Source organism: Ptychodera flava, chromosome 18 (genome assembly GCF_041260155.1).
Source record: "Ptychodera flava strain L36383 chromosome 18, AS_Pfla_20210202, whole genome shotgun sequence".
In the NCBI taxonomy this organism is placed as follows: Eukaryota; Metazoa; Hemichordata; class Enteropneusta; family Ptychoderidae; genus Ptychodera; species Ptychodera flava.
In genome coordinates this window covers 24736823-24754263 of record NC_091945.1, presented here as the reverse complement: position 1 = coordinate 24754263, position 17441 = coordinate 24736823, and the positions used below count along the sequence as shown (strand labels likewise).

The 17441-nt window shown below is 36.9% G+C and overlaps 1 long non-coding RNA gene across 1 annotated transcript; it reads left to right on the top strand.

The window, feature by feature from the left end:
- Nucleotides 1–371: 371 nt before the first annotated feature.
- LOC139117221 (uncharacterized) lies at nucleotides 372–16485 on the top strand. Its single transcript, XR_011548480.1, has 2 exons — nucleotides 372–508; nucleotides 16343–16485. It is a non-coding gene; the product is annotated as an uncharacterized lncRNA (long non-coding RNA).
- The last annotated feature ends 956 nt before the right edge of the window (nucleotides 16486–17441 follow it).

The following is a 17441-nucleotide window of genomic DNA, read 5'->3' as shown; positions in this document are numbered from 1 at the left end:
TATCCCAGTTCTCTTTTTTATTTTTTGAGGGGATTAAATATAAAGGAAACGTTTATTTGTTACAGAGGGATTCTGCTCGTCAGCAGTGTAGTCTGCAATAATGTTTACTTACATATCCAACGATAAAGCTGTTATGTTTGGTTGAGAACTTACATCAGGCAAGATATTTCACTGGTGAAATACTAATATTCACTTCAGGAAAATGTATAAGTAAGTATTGTCGGACTATGCCAATCAAATGTTAGTAACTCATTACCAGTGAACATATCATTGTCCTAAAACTGCGCACCATGTACCATCATCAATTGCCTTCAGTGATCTTCAGCTAGCTTGCCATATTACATATTCAATTGCACTGTGATATTTGTGACAGATACAGCACAATCTGGCAGCTGTGTTGTTAGCTACCATGAATATTCTGTATGCCCAGTACAAGAACATCAAAAGCACAAGCACTCAGCTGCCGAGGCACCAGGGCCTTCGGGCAGAAGATGGTGGAAGAGATGCTGTAAGTGTGATCGTTTCTGTGTTGTCAAACAAATAGTCAAGTAAAACTGATCTAAACACCCAGCTGCTGTAACTTTTGACATTAAGTCAATTATTTTCTCCACCATTAACCATTGTTTCTTAGGTCTATGCAAATAGCATGTCGCAATATCTAGAATTCAACTAGTCCATCTTGCGCGCGCGCGCGCGCGCGCGTGTGTGTGTGTGTGTGTGTGTGTGTGAAGACCTCTAAGTGGTCCCTGACTTCAAAGTGGTCCCCGTAGTTGTAATTGAACTGAAATTTTACGCAGTCCAGGGATTTTTCCATTCCTATATTTGCATAAAGTTGTTAAACTTTGTAACATTGTCAATACTAATCTGTTATTTTGGTCCTTTTTGATATATGCGCTCACTTTTATTACTTTTTCTAAATTCCGATGCATTTTACCAGCCCAAACTGCGCGTCCATTTTTTCACCTGGTTAGGGTGTCTCATATTAGCATCATGGGAGATTGCGCTCCACATGGCACGGTCGAGACTAGCGACCGCGACCCACCGATCACTGTACGGATATGCGGATGTCCATATGGCCTAGCAGTTTACTGAGTGAGTACCAGCTCAAACAGTCATTAATTTCAATGTTGTTGCTCGACGTTATATTTCATACTCGCATACAGGCGTTCTGTTTACTGGGTAGCTCTGCATGGCAGGCCGAGTGTTACCGGCGTTATACGGCCTCCCACCACATGTGTTGGGAGGTCGTATAACGCCGCGCCGCTACGAACACACAGCCCTGCCATATGGCCATGCAGAGCTACGTTCCGACCATTGTTCCGACGTTCTGTTCCGTAGACTTTTACGGAACAGAACATCGGAACGTAGCATAAACTACACTTATACAAACTATCCAGTAAACAGAACGCCTGTGTGCGAGTGCTGATTGTCTTCGTCCAAAATCAAATTACACTGTGAACTTACACAGAAACATCGCACAATGAATGATGGCCCTGCGTACGATGCTGTGTTTCCGGCGTTATATAACGCAGAGCTAGAACTGCTGTACCTCTCTCGGGGGGGAGGGGGAAGTACTTGTTCAGAGAAGTGGTAGGGGGGGGGGTAACTCCATGGCTAATTGTACGGGGGGGGGGCTCCGCACGAACATGGAAACCCAAACTGTTGTGATACCAGTTTTGAGCAAAAAACCCTACCCTTTCTGATACCTAGTTGTGGAAACGCAGCTATCTCTTGGCGGGGTAGCGTGAGTTGCTATGTGAGTGGCGGGGTTGACCTTTGACCCGCATAGCAACTCACGCTACCCCGCCAACAGATAGCTGCGTTTCCACAGCTATCTGATACCACAAGGGTCAATCCTAGGTCCGTTGTTATTTTTGCTTTTTATTAATGATTTATCATTATGTGCCGATACTCCAACTTTACACATGTATGCTGATGATCAAAACTTACAGGCAAGTGGAAAATCTATTGATGATGTTATTGAAAAAATGAATAATTCAGTTTTGCCAATTTCCAATTGGATAACGGCAAATTCAATGTGCATTAATGTCAGCAAAACAAAGTATCTTCTGGTAACGACTTCTCACAAGTTGAATAGTTTAAAAGAGTCAAACCAATCGTTGTCTATTTGTATTAATGAAACTGAAATTTCTCGTAGCAATCACGGAAAAATATTAGGAGTAACTATTGATGAATGCTTATCATGGAACGACCATATAGAATTTCTTTGTAAGACTCTTAGTAAGAGAATAAGTCTTTTGTTAAGATTACGTCCTTTTATTCCGATGAACCATCGTCTTGTTTTGTATAATGGATTAATTCAGAGCACTATTGACTATTGTTGTGTAATATGGGGAAATACCACAGCAAAAAATCTTGACAAAATTTTCATATTACAAAAGAGAGCGTTACGTATTCTGTTTGAATTGCCCAATGATTACCCTTCAGTCAGTTTGTTTTCTTCGTTAAATGTCATGTCTGTTAGACAAAGAGTTGTATACTTTATGGCAATGTTAACTTTCAGGTGTATGACTGGCAGTGCTCCACATTATCTGTCGGATTTATTTGTATTTCAGAGTAATGTCCATTATTATCAAACGCGCTCGGTTTCTCGACAGGATTGTTATATTCCGAAATCTGCTTTGAATATTGGACAACGGAGTTTTCATTATCGTGCAACTAAATTATGGAATTCACTGCCAAATGATATTAGATTAGCTTCGACTATTGGAAATTTCAAGGTGCTTCTAAAAGAATATATAACAAAGAACATTCTGCTGTAATCTTATTTATTTATTTTTGCCAGTTTTGTGACTTGTTAATTATCGAGCCCTGGTGAAAATTACTCATTTGAGTAACTCGGACGCTCATTAAAAGTGTAAATAAATAAATAAATACCATACGTATACAGATACGACTCACTCGCCTTGCGTACCAGGGGTACCAACAGTCAAACCGACAGATATATTGATGGTAGATCTGGGATGTAGATACATGGGTTTCCAGTGTTGACAGCATGATTTTTTAACAAATGTCAGTTTGTGTTTAAAACCGGACCCTTTCTCATACCAACACCTCGTGAAAAGTATACCCTTTCTGATACCAAACAGTGCAAAAAAAACTACCCCTTTCGCGCGGACCCTCCCCGTATAGCCATCTATGGGAGTTTACCCCCCGGGGGTGTGCGGCCGCAGGTATAAACCCAGGGCCCATTTTAGACCTAAAATCTCGTTGTTTTAGGACCCCATTTTAGACCTTTATGACCTTTGACCCAGGTCAACAGTCATAGCGTCAACATTTTTAAAACGGAAAAAGCATGTATTTGCCCCGGCAAAGCCTACCACTGTAAGCTTATACTGCGTTTAGAGCTATTTTGTTGCTGGCCAAGCCATGATTCCGAAAAATCATGAGGAAATACCAACAAATTTTGTGAAAGAAAATGCCTTTCACTCTCACCAAATTTTGGTCCAGCTTCTGCAAATTATCAGTTATCTGCAGTAGTCTGAGTGGTGTTTTTTTTAAATTACAAGTCACAACAAACCTCGCTGTTTGTCTGTAAAGCAATACTAACTTCATATGGCCATGGTCAACCTGAATAATACTAGGAGCAGTAGAGCCACTTTGTTTGGGTATTTTCTATTGGGCAAAAATCTGCCATATGTAGAGTTCTGACAAATCAGTGACAATGTTTTAAAACAAAGTCCATATTTACTTTAAACCAGGGGGTCTCTGTAATGGTTCCCGTGCCGCAGAAAAGATATCCATGCTTATTGAGTGCAGCTCAGAACCCTGCTAGCGAGATGGGAACAGACTGTTGAAATTTGTTCTTGTGTGGCACTCAAACTTCAACCCCATTTTAGACCATGGTTTACAGTGGAATTGACCCCCCCCCCCTATTTTGGACCAAGTTGCTGAAATACCCACCCCATTGGGCGGCGCATGTTCATATTGGCAAGTAATAGAAGTGACCCCCCTCCTGACTGCTCTTTGCCAACTTAGATTTTTTTTACCTGTCCGTGGTATTTTGGGGAAAGGGTTTTAAACACAGTTTGTCAGGAATTTATGATGATACTTGAAAGAATAGAAATATACTCCAACACCCGACCCTGGCCCACTAAGCCCCAAGGCTGTATCATGCACGCACAGAAAAGCAAATTTAGCACTTGGAGGCAGCCATATTGTCTAGTTTCCATGTGTTGAGTTTGTACTCTACATGCCTTGACATTGTTTTCATTGTAACTAAGGTCATTCCACATCATTGGTACAACGTACATTTCAGTGACTTTGAATGACAAAGTTCTTTTACGTCAAGGACTAGCTGTGTCATCAGTCTTAACTGATGTCTAGCTGTTAATTCAAGCTGACAATCTAAACTGAATACAAGACATGGAATTTGTGTCCATACACTTTTGTAATATATTGTGGTTTCAGTCGGATTTGAACTCACAACGTATAGCACCAGTCACCTAGCGCAGAAGCCATAGATAAAACCGCTGAGCCAAATCCCCAATCTCAGCCTCATGTGTGATTCAGCACACAATTTGAGTCTACGGTTACACCTATAGTGTACTCATTTATGTATTTTGTTATGTCTCCATTTCAATACTTACCGTAGTCATAATTTTACATATGTGCTTATAATGAACAGACCTGCTTTGAGTCGGTTTTTAGCTCATATTTGGTGTGTATATAAATACCAAAAGAGATTATATTTGTGTTTCTTTCTTAATTTGCATACATTTTATCTTCTGATAATGATGACTGGTTTGATTTGCTTACTGGTAATAAATTTTTCAATTTTAATCTCTCCAGATAACAGAGTTCTTGGAAATGATGTGGAAAGATCAGAGTTATCACTGCTTGCTGATTTGGACCATGCCTACACGTTTTAACAGGCTGAATAATAAACTGGTGACGTACTCAAAATTGGCGACCAACAGAAAATAAAAAAAAAACAGTATTTCCCCGCACATACACACCATGATCATACCAGTAACAAACATGATGCCATTTACTTAATGCACAACACACGAATGCCAACTATTTGTTGTAATCTTTATTTTCCTGTCATATGATTATTAGTCCCCAAGGACACCGTCCTGGGGGACTTATAGGTTTGGTCATGTCCGTGCGTCCGTCCGTCCGTGCGTGTGTCCGTCCGTCCATTCACACAGATATCTCAGAGACGCCTGGAGCGATTTTGTTCAAACTTGATACAAGGATAATACCCTACCTCATACAGATGCACGTCAATTTGTTTCACAATGTGATCAAATTTGGCCGTGTTAGAGGACTTTTTAGTTTACACCTCCATAGACTCCCATGTATAAGGCAGCTCTCCATAGACTCCCATGTATAAAGCCAAGAAAAATAAAAATTTAGTTTCTCATCGTATTCATATTGCAAAAGGATGCAGTGACACAGTTTTTAGTCCCCACAGATAAAGTCCAGGGGCTTATAGATTGGGACATATCCGTCCGTTCACCCATCCGTTCACCATCCGTTCACACAGATATCTAGACACTTTGACAAAATGTCACGTGACCTTGGTGACCTTTGACGTCAAATATACATATTTGTCCATAACTCAGTAACCACAAGTGCTAAACCTTTCATATATGGTATGATAGGACACCTTATGACGCCACATATTGTACCTCATTAATGATGTGCATTTCTAATTTTGAGCGAGCCAATAGAGCTAGAGGTCTGATTTTTGGTATATAGGGATAACTTAGCAATACAATTTTTTGACAAATGTCACGTGACCTCGTTGACCTTTGACCTTGATTATACATATATATGCACAACTCAGTAACCACAAGTTCTTTACGCCTCAATTTTGATAGGATAATAGACCTTAAGATGTCACATCTTGTACCTCATTTATTGTGCGCATATGTATTTCTTGGCTGGCCAATACAGCTAGAGGTCTGATCTTTTTTCCCGATTTAGAACCATAACTTAGACATGCCTCTTGTTTCAAATTTGGAACAATGACATAGACCTATGTGCCCATAGATCTGAACATATACACTCCAGTGATACTTCTTAATGACCACATTTCCCTGCCCCATCAAGACTAATAATCTCCTATTACAAGTGGGGACTACGTCATTGTCAATGACTTGTTTTTTTGAAATTCTCGGAAAATCTAAAATCATGTTAAAAGTTTGAATTTAAATGCTACTTCTTAGGCTATCGACAGTGTTGTACACTTTTTTGGTCTTTAATGTGTCTTACTTGAAGAAAACCCTTGGAAAACTGAGGATAATTTGAGATTGGTTTACAACACATTTGCTGCTGTATGGGGCTTTAAGGTTTGGCTGAATTTTTTACACCAAAACCCCTTGTCTGACAGCACTGATATTTGTTATACAGATTCATAGGGATGATCAAATTGTGAAATATTCAAATTTTGATAAATCCACAATTTTCTATTTTCAGGACAATTTTTAGCTCACATTTGGTGTATACATGTACGTATATTATACCAAAAAGAGTTTTTATGGTAGGTCAGCGGTGTCTACATTTATGTATGTTAGTATGTGTGCATGCTACCTTCGTGCACATCGAAAACTCAAAAACCGCAGCACTAACATTGTAGTATTTGGTGTACTGGTGCACCTGGGGTGGAGATGTGAATTTGTTCAAATGAAAGTGTCAGTCTTCAAAATATGATGATGAGGTAAAAAAGAAATGTGGTAGAAAACAGAGAAATCCAGCAAACGCTTAAACTCTGTAACGGCAGTCTAGATTTTGTTGAAACTCTGTATGCGGGATGTTTATGGTGATTTTCGTTAGTATTGTGGCGAAATTTTCATTTTTAGCTACTATACGATAGTCTTTTGAAGCTATTGGGATGGGTATCTGTCCGGCATCCGTTGTCAGTATGTATGTATGTCCGTTTGTGAGGCGTCCAGTCACTCAAATATCTTGATAACCGCAGTACTTACTGATTCGCTATTTGTTGCGTAGATGAAAAATATGATTTGAGAATATATTTTTTTTAATTTTTAGCTCACATTTGGTATACCAATGTGAGGTTATCATATAAGCTGAATCAGTTCATTTGCATCCGATTTGCATGTCTGTATGTCTGTATATTTGTGGGTATGTGCAGATGTATGTCCGTCACACACAAAGGCTCCCATACCGCCAAAGCTACCATCTCAGTATTTGGTGTATCAGGTAGATGCAGGGGTTGAGATGTGAATTTGCTCAAATGAACACATCAGTGTCAAAAATGTGCAAATGAGGTAAGAAAAAGTGAAATGCAGCAAATGTGCAGGAGGCATGCCAGTGAGAAACAGGCAAACTCCACTGATCTTGACTCATTTCTGTCATTGTTTATGAACCGTTACATATTAACAGACCAGCTGCAACCATAGACAGTAGATGGGGGAAGACAGTTTATACTAAACTAAGAGGGGCTTGTTTCTGCTATGCATGTTGCTAAAGTTGACCTCCAGTACCAAAAGTTAGACCTTAATTACTTTTGTCATTCTTGTTTTTCTGGTTTAAATATTTCTTGTTGTTTTTTCTGGTTGTACTGTGCAGAAATCATTGCCATAACATCAACGTAGAATTTTCCTCCACTGAACAGATAGAAACAACATTTATTGTTGATCATTGGTAACCCATACTGGTATATACCAATTCTGATCAAATTTGAGCGACACCGTATAATTGCGGTATTTTTTCTGAAACCACTCATCTGATTATTTTGAAAGTTGGTATACATGTTCCTCAGGATGACCTCAGTCAAGTTTATACAAATTGAATTGAAATTTTCATATTTGTAATTTTAGGGCAATTTTCCGAATTTTTGGTCAAAAATTTTTTTATTCAAAAACAACAAATCTGATAGCTTTGATATTTGGTATACAGGTTCCTCAGGTTGATGAAAATCAGTTTTATGAATATTGTGAAGATATGTCAAATTTTGTATTTTTCTCATTTTAAGTAAAATTTCTTCTTTTCAGAAACCGCTAGCCCAATTGCTCTCAAATTTGATTGGATGTTTACAAGGGTGTTACCCTTCTAATTGTTGAAGTTATGACAAAATTGGAAATATTACTGTTTTGGGGCAATTTTTGTCATTTTTGGTCAAAAATCTTAAAAAATATTTTCTTTTTAAAGCTCCTGGACAGACAACTTGTTCTCAAAATTACTTGTCTGATAGCTTTGTAATTTGGTACAAAAGTCCCGAGGGATGTTATTTGATAAATTTTCTGCTCAAAGTGTTGGGAGACCCCCAAATTTTTATATTTTAGGTAATTTTCTCAGTTTGTGACCTTAAATGACCTACACCAACCCAGGATATGTTGTGAGAGAGTTTCGAAGGCTGTGAACATAATTTTGTCATATTTAATATCAATTTGTAGTAAATTTGATCCAGAAACAAAGTTGAAGTAAATATTTTCATTGCGAACCAAATTTTTTCAACTTTTGCATGTTAAGACACATAAGAACTGATGAGAAATTAGGATCCAGGATAATTCCAGATGTTGTAATCCCCCCCCCCCCACAGTGGAAGGCATTTCGCTATCTGTAACTGATTTAAGTGTTGTTTACATTTGAATGATAGCACTCATAGCATTAATTAAAACATCCCCAAGGTTGTAAATACATTTCCTGTCAGCTGGTTTTATGTAAGGGGTGGAACATTTGATATTCAGGAGGGGGTAGGGGCTAGAAGATTGATGAGGTAGCATTACTTTTTACCAGATCCCTTGTACATTTTTTCCCACTCTTTATTTTTTCCCCACTCTCCCACCTTTTCTTTTTGTCAAGCTTCTCTGGCTAATTTTTTTGTTGACATTGCTTTCTGTATGTAGGATCCGCTTGTCCCGTCGCTATAAAAGATGATATGCATGTTCCCAAAGACGACCTCCAGTACCTAAGTTGCAGACCTTATTTGCTTTTATCATTCTTGTTTTTCTGGTTTTAATATTTCTTGAATTTACCAATTCAAACCGAATGTGAGCACACTGTCCTTGACGGTATTTTTTGATATTTTTGAAAATATGCAAATTAGCGCCAAACAAGACGTTTTTCTGTAAAAAATCTTCTTCATAATCGCTGGTCAGACAGCTTTGTTATTTTGTATATAGGTCCCTTGGGATAACCCAACTTAGATTTGTTCAAATTGTAATGAAATATGCAAATCTGTACTTTTAAGGAATTTTTTTTGTCATTTTTGGTCAAAACTTTATTTCATCAAAACCGCCCATCTGACAGCTTTGATATTTGGTATTGGTATACAGGTTCCTACAGATGAACTAAATATGATATCTTGAATATATGATGAAATCTGCAATTTTGTATTTTTGGGGCAATTTTTCCAGTTTTTGGTCAAAAAATGTTTTTCTCTCAAATTTCTTGTTGGATTGCTTTGAAACTTAATACTCTTGACTCTAGAGTTGTTTTCTATATGATTTCTTAAATTGTGGTGAAATTTTCATCTTTGTGTTTTTGGTTTTTTTTTGCATTTTGGCAATATTTTGGTCAAAACTAATTTTCTTTGAAGTAAATGTTTTGATTGGTTTGAAATTTGTTTTTAATGTATCTAGAGGCAACCTCGGTTGAGTGTCTTCAATTTTTTGTGAATATTTTCATATAGGCATTTTTGCGCAACTTTTCCCATATTTGGTCAAAAATCATTTTCTCTGAAATCCCTCTTCCAATGGCTATGAACTTTGTATGCATGTTGCCAAGGGTAAACATAGTTAAGTATACACACTGTGGCCTGCCTCATCAAATCAAATGAGAGCCAAGTGTCATTGATGCTATGTTTTCCATTATTGATCAAAAAATCTCTTTCTCTAAACACTACTCATCTCATACCACTGGCTGATTTGTTCTCAGGGATAATCTTACTGTGATGTTCAAATTATAATGAATATTTTCAATTTTGTATTAGTGGTAATGCAGCTTTTTTGACATTTTTTGAAATGTGCTATCAAAGGTATCTATCTTCATAAACATATGTGTCACAAAAAGCTATTCTCTACATAGCACAACAGGACTGTATTGGCCTTTAGGTATTATGTGCTTTTATTTTTGTGAAATTGATGCCCTTTATCTCATTTTTCCGGTTATTGAAAGTAGTTATTTTACTTTATAGAGAAAAACTGCTCTCGTGCTTTACTCTACTGTTAAAATTTATGTACAGTTAAATAAAGATTTTTTTGGCTAAATAATGCTCAACATCCATTTGTATGTGTGTATGAGATTGAGTTTATAAGACAGAGTTACTTGTAGGATTATTCTACATTTCTACTGATTTATCACACATTTGGTATTGTATTGAAAAAATACATATGACACCAAAATGTCCGTAAAGGTGCCCACGGAAATTCCACTTGATTACATGCTCCATCTGCTATGTTCAGCTTCTTTAAGGAAAATTAAAAAGAATTGTTGACTTGAAAAATGAAACATGCCAGCTGTGAAGTATCAGGTATAATAGGCCTATAGTACACTTCCTTGGATTTTTGTCAACTTTTAGTATTGAATAAAGAAAATCAGTTTGACTCCAAAAGTGTCCTTTTGACTTCAAAGTGGTCCCCGAAAACTTATGATGATTTTACGGTCTCTCTGCTGTATTCCACATCGTTTACGTTAAAGAAAGAATGTGTTGACTTGAAAAATGTAACATGCGACCTGTGAGATATCAGGTATTAATAAAACTATAGTACACTTCCTTTTTTGTCCAACTTTTAATATTGCATAAGGAAAATCAGTTTGGCTCCAAAAGTGTCCTTTTGACTTCAAAGTGGTCCCCGGGAAATTCGAATGATTGTACACTCTGTCTGCTTTATTCAACTTCTTTAGCGTAATTGAAGCAATGTTCTAACTTGAAAATTGTAACATGTGACCTATGAAGTATCAGTTATTAATAGGACTATAGCACACTTCCTTGGATTTTTGTCAACTTTTAGTATTGAATAAAGAAAATCAATTTGACTCCAAAAGTGTCCTTTTGACTTCAAAGTGGTCCCCGGGAAATCGAATGATTGTACACTCTGTCTGCTTTATTCAACTTCTTTAGCGTAATTGAAGCAATGTTCTAACTTGAAAATTGTAACATGTGACCTATGAAGTATCAGTTATTAATAGGACTATAGTACACTTCCTTGGATTTTTGTCAACTTTTAGTATTGAATAAGGAAAATCAGTTTGACTCCAAAAGTGTCCTTTTGACTTCAAAGTGGTCCCCGGGAAAATCGAATGATTGTACACTCTGTCTGCTTTATTCAACTTCTTTTGCGTAATTGAAGCAATGTTCTAACTTGAAAATGGAACATGCGACCTATGAAGTATCAGGTATTAGTAGGACTATAGCACACTTCCTTGGATATTTGTCAACTTTTAGTATTGAATAAAGAAAATTAGTTTGACTCCAAAAGTGTCCTTTTGACTTCAAAGTGGTCCCCGGGAAAATCGAATGATTGTACACTCTGTCTGCTTTATTCAACTTCTTTAGCGTAATTGAAGCAATGTTCTAACTTGAAAATTGTAACATGTGACCTATGAAGTATCAGTTATTAATAGGACTATAGTACACTTCCTTGGATTTTTGTCAACTTTTAGTATTGAATAAAGAAAATCAATTTGACTCCAAAAGTGTCCTTTTGACTTCAAAGTGGTCCCCGGGAAAATCGAATGATTGTACACTCTGTCTGCTTTATTCAACTTCTTTTGCGTAATTGAAGCAATGTCCTAACTTGAAAAATGGAACATGCGACCTGTGAGGTATCAGGTATTAATAGGACTATAGCACACTTCCTTGGATATTTGTCAACTTTTAGTATTGAATAAAGAAAATCAGTTTGACTCCAAAAGTGTCCTTTTGACTTCAAAGTGGTCCCCGGGAAAATCGAATGATTGTACACTCTGTCTGCTTTATTCAACTTCTTTTGCGTAATTGAAGCAATGTCCTAACTTGAAAAATGGAACATGCGACCTGTGAGGTATCAGGTATTAATAGGACTATAGCACACTTCCTTGGATATTTGTCAACTTTTAGTATTGAATAAAGAAAATCAGTTTGACTCCAAAAGTGTCCTTTTGACTTCATAGTGGTCCCGGGAAAATCGAATGATTGTACACTCTGTCTGCTTTATTCAACTTCTTTTGCGTAATTGAAGCAATGTCCTAACTTGAAAAATGGAACATGCGACCTGTGAGGTATCAGGTATTAATAGGACTATAGCACACTTCCTTGGATATTTGTCAACTTTTAGTATTGAATAAAGAAAATCAGTTTGACTCCAAAAGTGTCCTTTTGACTTCAAAGTGGTCCCCGGAAAATCGAATGATTGTACACTCTGTCTGCTTTATTCAACTTCTTTTGCGTAATTGAAGCAATGTTCTAACTTGAAAAATGGAACATGCGACCTTTGAAGTATCAGGTATTAGTAGGACTATAGCACACTTCCTTGGATTTTTGTCAACTTTTAGTATTGAATAAAGAAAATCAGTTTGACTCCAAAAGTGTCCTTTTGACTTCAAAGTGGTCCCCGGGAAAATCGAATGATTGTACACTCTGTCTGCTTTATTCAACTTCTTTTGCGTAATTGAAGCAATGTTCTAACTTGAAAATTGTAACATGTGACCTATGAAGTCTCAGTTATTAATAGAACTATAGTACACTTCCTTGGATTTTTGTCAACTTTTAGTATTGCTTAAAGAAAATCAGTTTGACTCCAAAAGTGTCCTTTTGACTTCAAAGTGGTCCCCGAAAACTTGGGATGATTTTACGGTCTCTCTGCTGTATTCAACATCGTTTATGTTAAAAACGAATGTGTTGACTTGAAAATGTAACATGCGACCTGTGAAGTATCAGGTATTAATAAAACTATAGTACACTTCTTTGATTTTGTCCAACTTTTGGTATTGAATAAAGAAAATCAGTTTGACTCCAAAAGTGTCCTTTTGACTTCAAAGTGGTCCCCGGGAAAATCGAATGATTGTACACTCTGTCTGCTTTATTCAACTTCTTTAGCGTAATTGAAGCAATGTTCTAACTTGAAAATTGTAACATGTGACCTATGAAGTATCAGTTATTAATAGGACTATAGTACACTTCCTTGGATTTTTGTCAACTTTTAGTATTGAATAAAGAAAATCAATTTGACTCCAAAAGTGTCCTTTTGACTTCAAAGTGGTCCCCGGGAAAATCGAATGATTGTACACTCTGTCTGCTTTATTCAACTTCTTTTGCGTAATTGAAGCAATGTCCTAACTTGAAAAATGGAACATGCGACCTGTGAGGTATCAGGTATTAATAGGACTATAGCACACTTCCTTGGATATTTGTCAACTTTTAGTATTGAATAAGGAAAATCAGTTTGACTCCAAAAGTGTCCTTTTGACTTCAAAGTGGTCCCCGGAAAATCGAATGATTGTACACTCTGTCTGCTTTATTCAACTTCTTTTGCGTAATTGAAGCAATGTTCTAACTTGAAAAATGGAACATGCGACCTATGAAGTATCAGGTATTAGTAGGACTATAGCACACTTCCTTGGATTTTTGTCAACTTTTAGTATTGAATAAAAAAAATCAGTTTGACTCCAAAAGTGTCCTTTTGACTTCAAAGTGGTCCCCGGAAAATCGAATGATTGTACACTCTGTCTGCTTTATTAACTTCTTTTGCGTAATTGAAGCAATGTTCTAACTTGAAATTGTAACATGTGACCTATGAAGTATCAGTTATTAATAGGACTATAGTACACTTCCTTGGATATTTGTCAACTTTTAGTATTGAATAAAGAAAATCAGTTTGACTCCAAAAGTGTCCTTTTGACTTCAAAGTGGTCCCCGAAAACTTGGGATGATTTTACGGTCTCTCTGCTGTATTCAACATCGTTTATGTTAAAAACGAATGTGTTGACTTGAAAAATGTAACATGCGACCTGTGAAGTATCAGGTATTAATAAAACTATAGTACACTTCTTTGATTTTGTCCAACTTTTGGTATTGAATAAAGAAATCAGTTTGACTCCAAAAGTGTCCTTTTGACTTCAAAGTGGTCCCCGGGAAAATCGAATGATTGTACACTCTGTCTGCTTTATTCAACTTCTTTTGCGTAATTGAAGCAATGTCCTAACATGAAAATTGTAACATGTGACCTATGAAGTATCAGTTATTAATAGGACTATAGTACACTTCCTTGGATTTTTGTCAACTTTTAGTATTGCTTAAAGAAAATCAGTTTGACTCCAAAGTGTCCTTTTGACCTCAAGGTGGTCCCCAAAGACTTGTGATGATTTTACGCTCTCTGTGCTGTATTCAATCGTTTATGTAAAGAAAGAATGTTTTGATTTTAGAATTGAATATGCGACCTGTTAAGTATCAGGTATAAATAAGACAAGAGTACACTTCCTGTTTTTTTCAAACTTTTAGTAAAGAATAAAGAAATCAGTTTGACTTCAAAAGTGTCCTCTTGACTTCAAAGGTGTCCCATGAAAATTCGGATAATTTACGCTCTGCCTGCTGTATTTAACTTCTTTTAGGTAATGTATTACTTCAATCGCGTCACTTTCTATGGTAGGTATTGGATATCTTTGTAAAAAAAATTAAGAAAAATATCCCCCTAAAATATTGGCCTCGAGCCCTCTTCTGGTGTATTTTACATCTGTGCATTCGTAGCATAATGCTGAGGCCTATAGATTGCATTCGTGTCAAGGGATATCGCCTCAGAACCGCTGTTAATCTGTCCATAGACCTTTTCTGTAGTTTACTACGACACCAATCGGTTTTTTTATTTACCTCGCAAAATAATGAAATAGCTTAGTCTTTGAATAATGAACATGTACCTACTTTATCTCTGACTATCTATGACTCATCTCCTACTTCCGTTAATTATGTTGAATGTGGCAACATCTATAATTTCAGCTTTTTTTAAGAGCCGTCGACTGTTTCTGCTCGGTTCTGAACTTTTGACAGACCCAAAGTATTTAATTACGCGAGAGGGCAAACGTTGCAGAATTCGTGGACGTCGGCTCACGGGAAAACGGTTGAAAATACATGTTTATATTATTGAGGTAGCTAGCAGAAGTAGACAATGGGTCGTGAACTGACCAGTGTTATAGTACCGGTCGAAGTAAACTACCAAAAATGTCTATGGGCTGGCTTGTGGCGATGAATTTTTGACCCGCAAGTGCGATTGATACGCCACATTAATGCTGCAAATTGTATTTCATATCCGTTTATGTATTTACGAGCACCGATTAGAATGACTTCCAAATATCGATATGACTTCAAATGAGTCATTTTATAGATAAGTCATGACTGATATAGACACTAGCCCTCCCATTGTTAATTCTGTGCTCAGCCCTTATTGTGTACATTTTTCCCAACTCTTGGTATTAAGTACTAAAATAGCAGCTGATATTACATCGGAAACGTCCGTGTGACAACAAAAGCGTCCATTATGCGGTAGGTGTCGTCAGACTTGAGTTTAACCCCCTATCTTACCGGACATTTAGGATGGGGACCACTTTGAAGTCAGGGACCACTTTGAGGTCTTCACAGTGTGTGTGATGTGCATCATTAATGTTGATAACTTAAATCAAGTCCAGACCTGAATTTAATCATCAACAATAATGAATGTCACACATATACAGTCTATGTTGATAAGCCAAACACACTATATTTCAGCATACTATAGTGAGTGGAACTGTAGTTGATGTGTGGAACAATAAGTACTGAAATTCTTGACAAAGGTTACAGTTACTAGGTCTTTAATCCTGATGGTTTTCTCAGACTTTGTTTGTTTACCATACGTAGTTCTTCATGTGGTGTTTGGACTCAGTTGAATGTCGAGCTGTGAAAAGGCAGTTTTTTTCAATGACAGTCAGTACAAATTTGAAGCTATAAGTAAAGTAAGGACGTTATGACTGTGTGATTAAAAAGCAACAACAGTTAACAAGAAAAGCGAAGAAGAAGCAAAGGTCTCAATGTTGCCATCTCTACATGTTATTTGAATCAAATTGCTGTTTTTTACGCCAAGTTTGCAACTATTGATAAACTCACCAAATATAAAACAGGTTAAATCTACAAAGCTTTTTCAACTTCAGCTGGCATTCATGTAACAAATCGTCAACTGCATCATTAAAGGGTATCATATCGCACCAAGGCCCGGTAAAGAAGTATAGTTCTTTAATCTGGAAGAAAGAGTTGATGGGCTGATTTTTCAAATCAACAAAATTATCTTTTCAAGCATGAGTACTGCTTGTCAAATTGGTACTTTTCTGAACAAATTGATGCTGATTTTCTCATCAGTGTCATAAGTTGTTTCTAAGATGTCTATTAACTTTTCTTTTTTCTCAGTATATCAACTACTTGAGGAAGCAAGCCAGAGCCTTGATAACATTTGCTGGAATGCTGCCTTATAGAATGCCAGGGGATACAAATGCTAGACTTGTGCAACTTGAAGTTCTTATGCAATGAAAAATAAAGACAGTTTCTCAGGAGTGTACAGTTTGGCCATGAGTAGCTTCATCTGTGGTAGCTTGAATGGGGTAATTATAGATGGCATGATGGGAAATAAAGCAGAGAAAGGGGAAGTGGTGGGGTCATGTGGTTCTGGTTAGGGTCATTATCCATAGGGGTAAGAAGTGACAATGAATGAGTAAAGAGTGTACTGTTCAAGAAAAACTGAATGGACCATGCAGGAATGGGTCCAGTGCTTCCAAGGGTTTACAAGGAAGGAATGGAAGTGGACAACATGTGCATAGGGTTCTACAGTATGATCAGTGAATGGTGTTTCACAGTCAATTTCTCAACGGCAATGGATAAATTATACATACCTTGACAAATTGCATTACTACCTTAGTACATAGACATTTGCTTTATGTATCATCAAAAGTGACAAAAGTTGTATTGTGTCGATAAAGCAAAGTCAGAAATTGCTATGATGGTTTTTGTATTGTATACTTTCACCAAAGGCACTCAAACTGTATGATAAATGTTTGACTTTCTCATATCAGAGTACCATTTCCTACACTTACCTGACCATTGTTAACCAAGCGCATTATGCTTTCTTACACAAGGTGGTATTGCCGTATACTTTCACATAAAAAGGAAGTCTTGTGCCACAACTATGTACTGTCAGAAAGGAATATCTTAGAAGAATGATTCAAGGTGCTTATTAACTCTGAATGTTTATATCTCTGAAAAAGATTTGTTACTGTAGATGAAAGGAGAACTATTTACACATATAATACCCAGTGTTTGCGGTGACTTTTTACTCCTCGCGTACGGCATACGCATTAGTCTGCTAAAATTGCGTAATGGCTGGATTTGAGTGCGTAATTTCACTTCCGCACTCGATTGATGAAAAAACTGACTGCAAAATACAATGTGCCGTTGAATAAACCTACACTACATATTCGGATTGTACGATGTAACATTATTTTAATGAAACAGT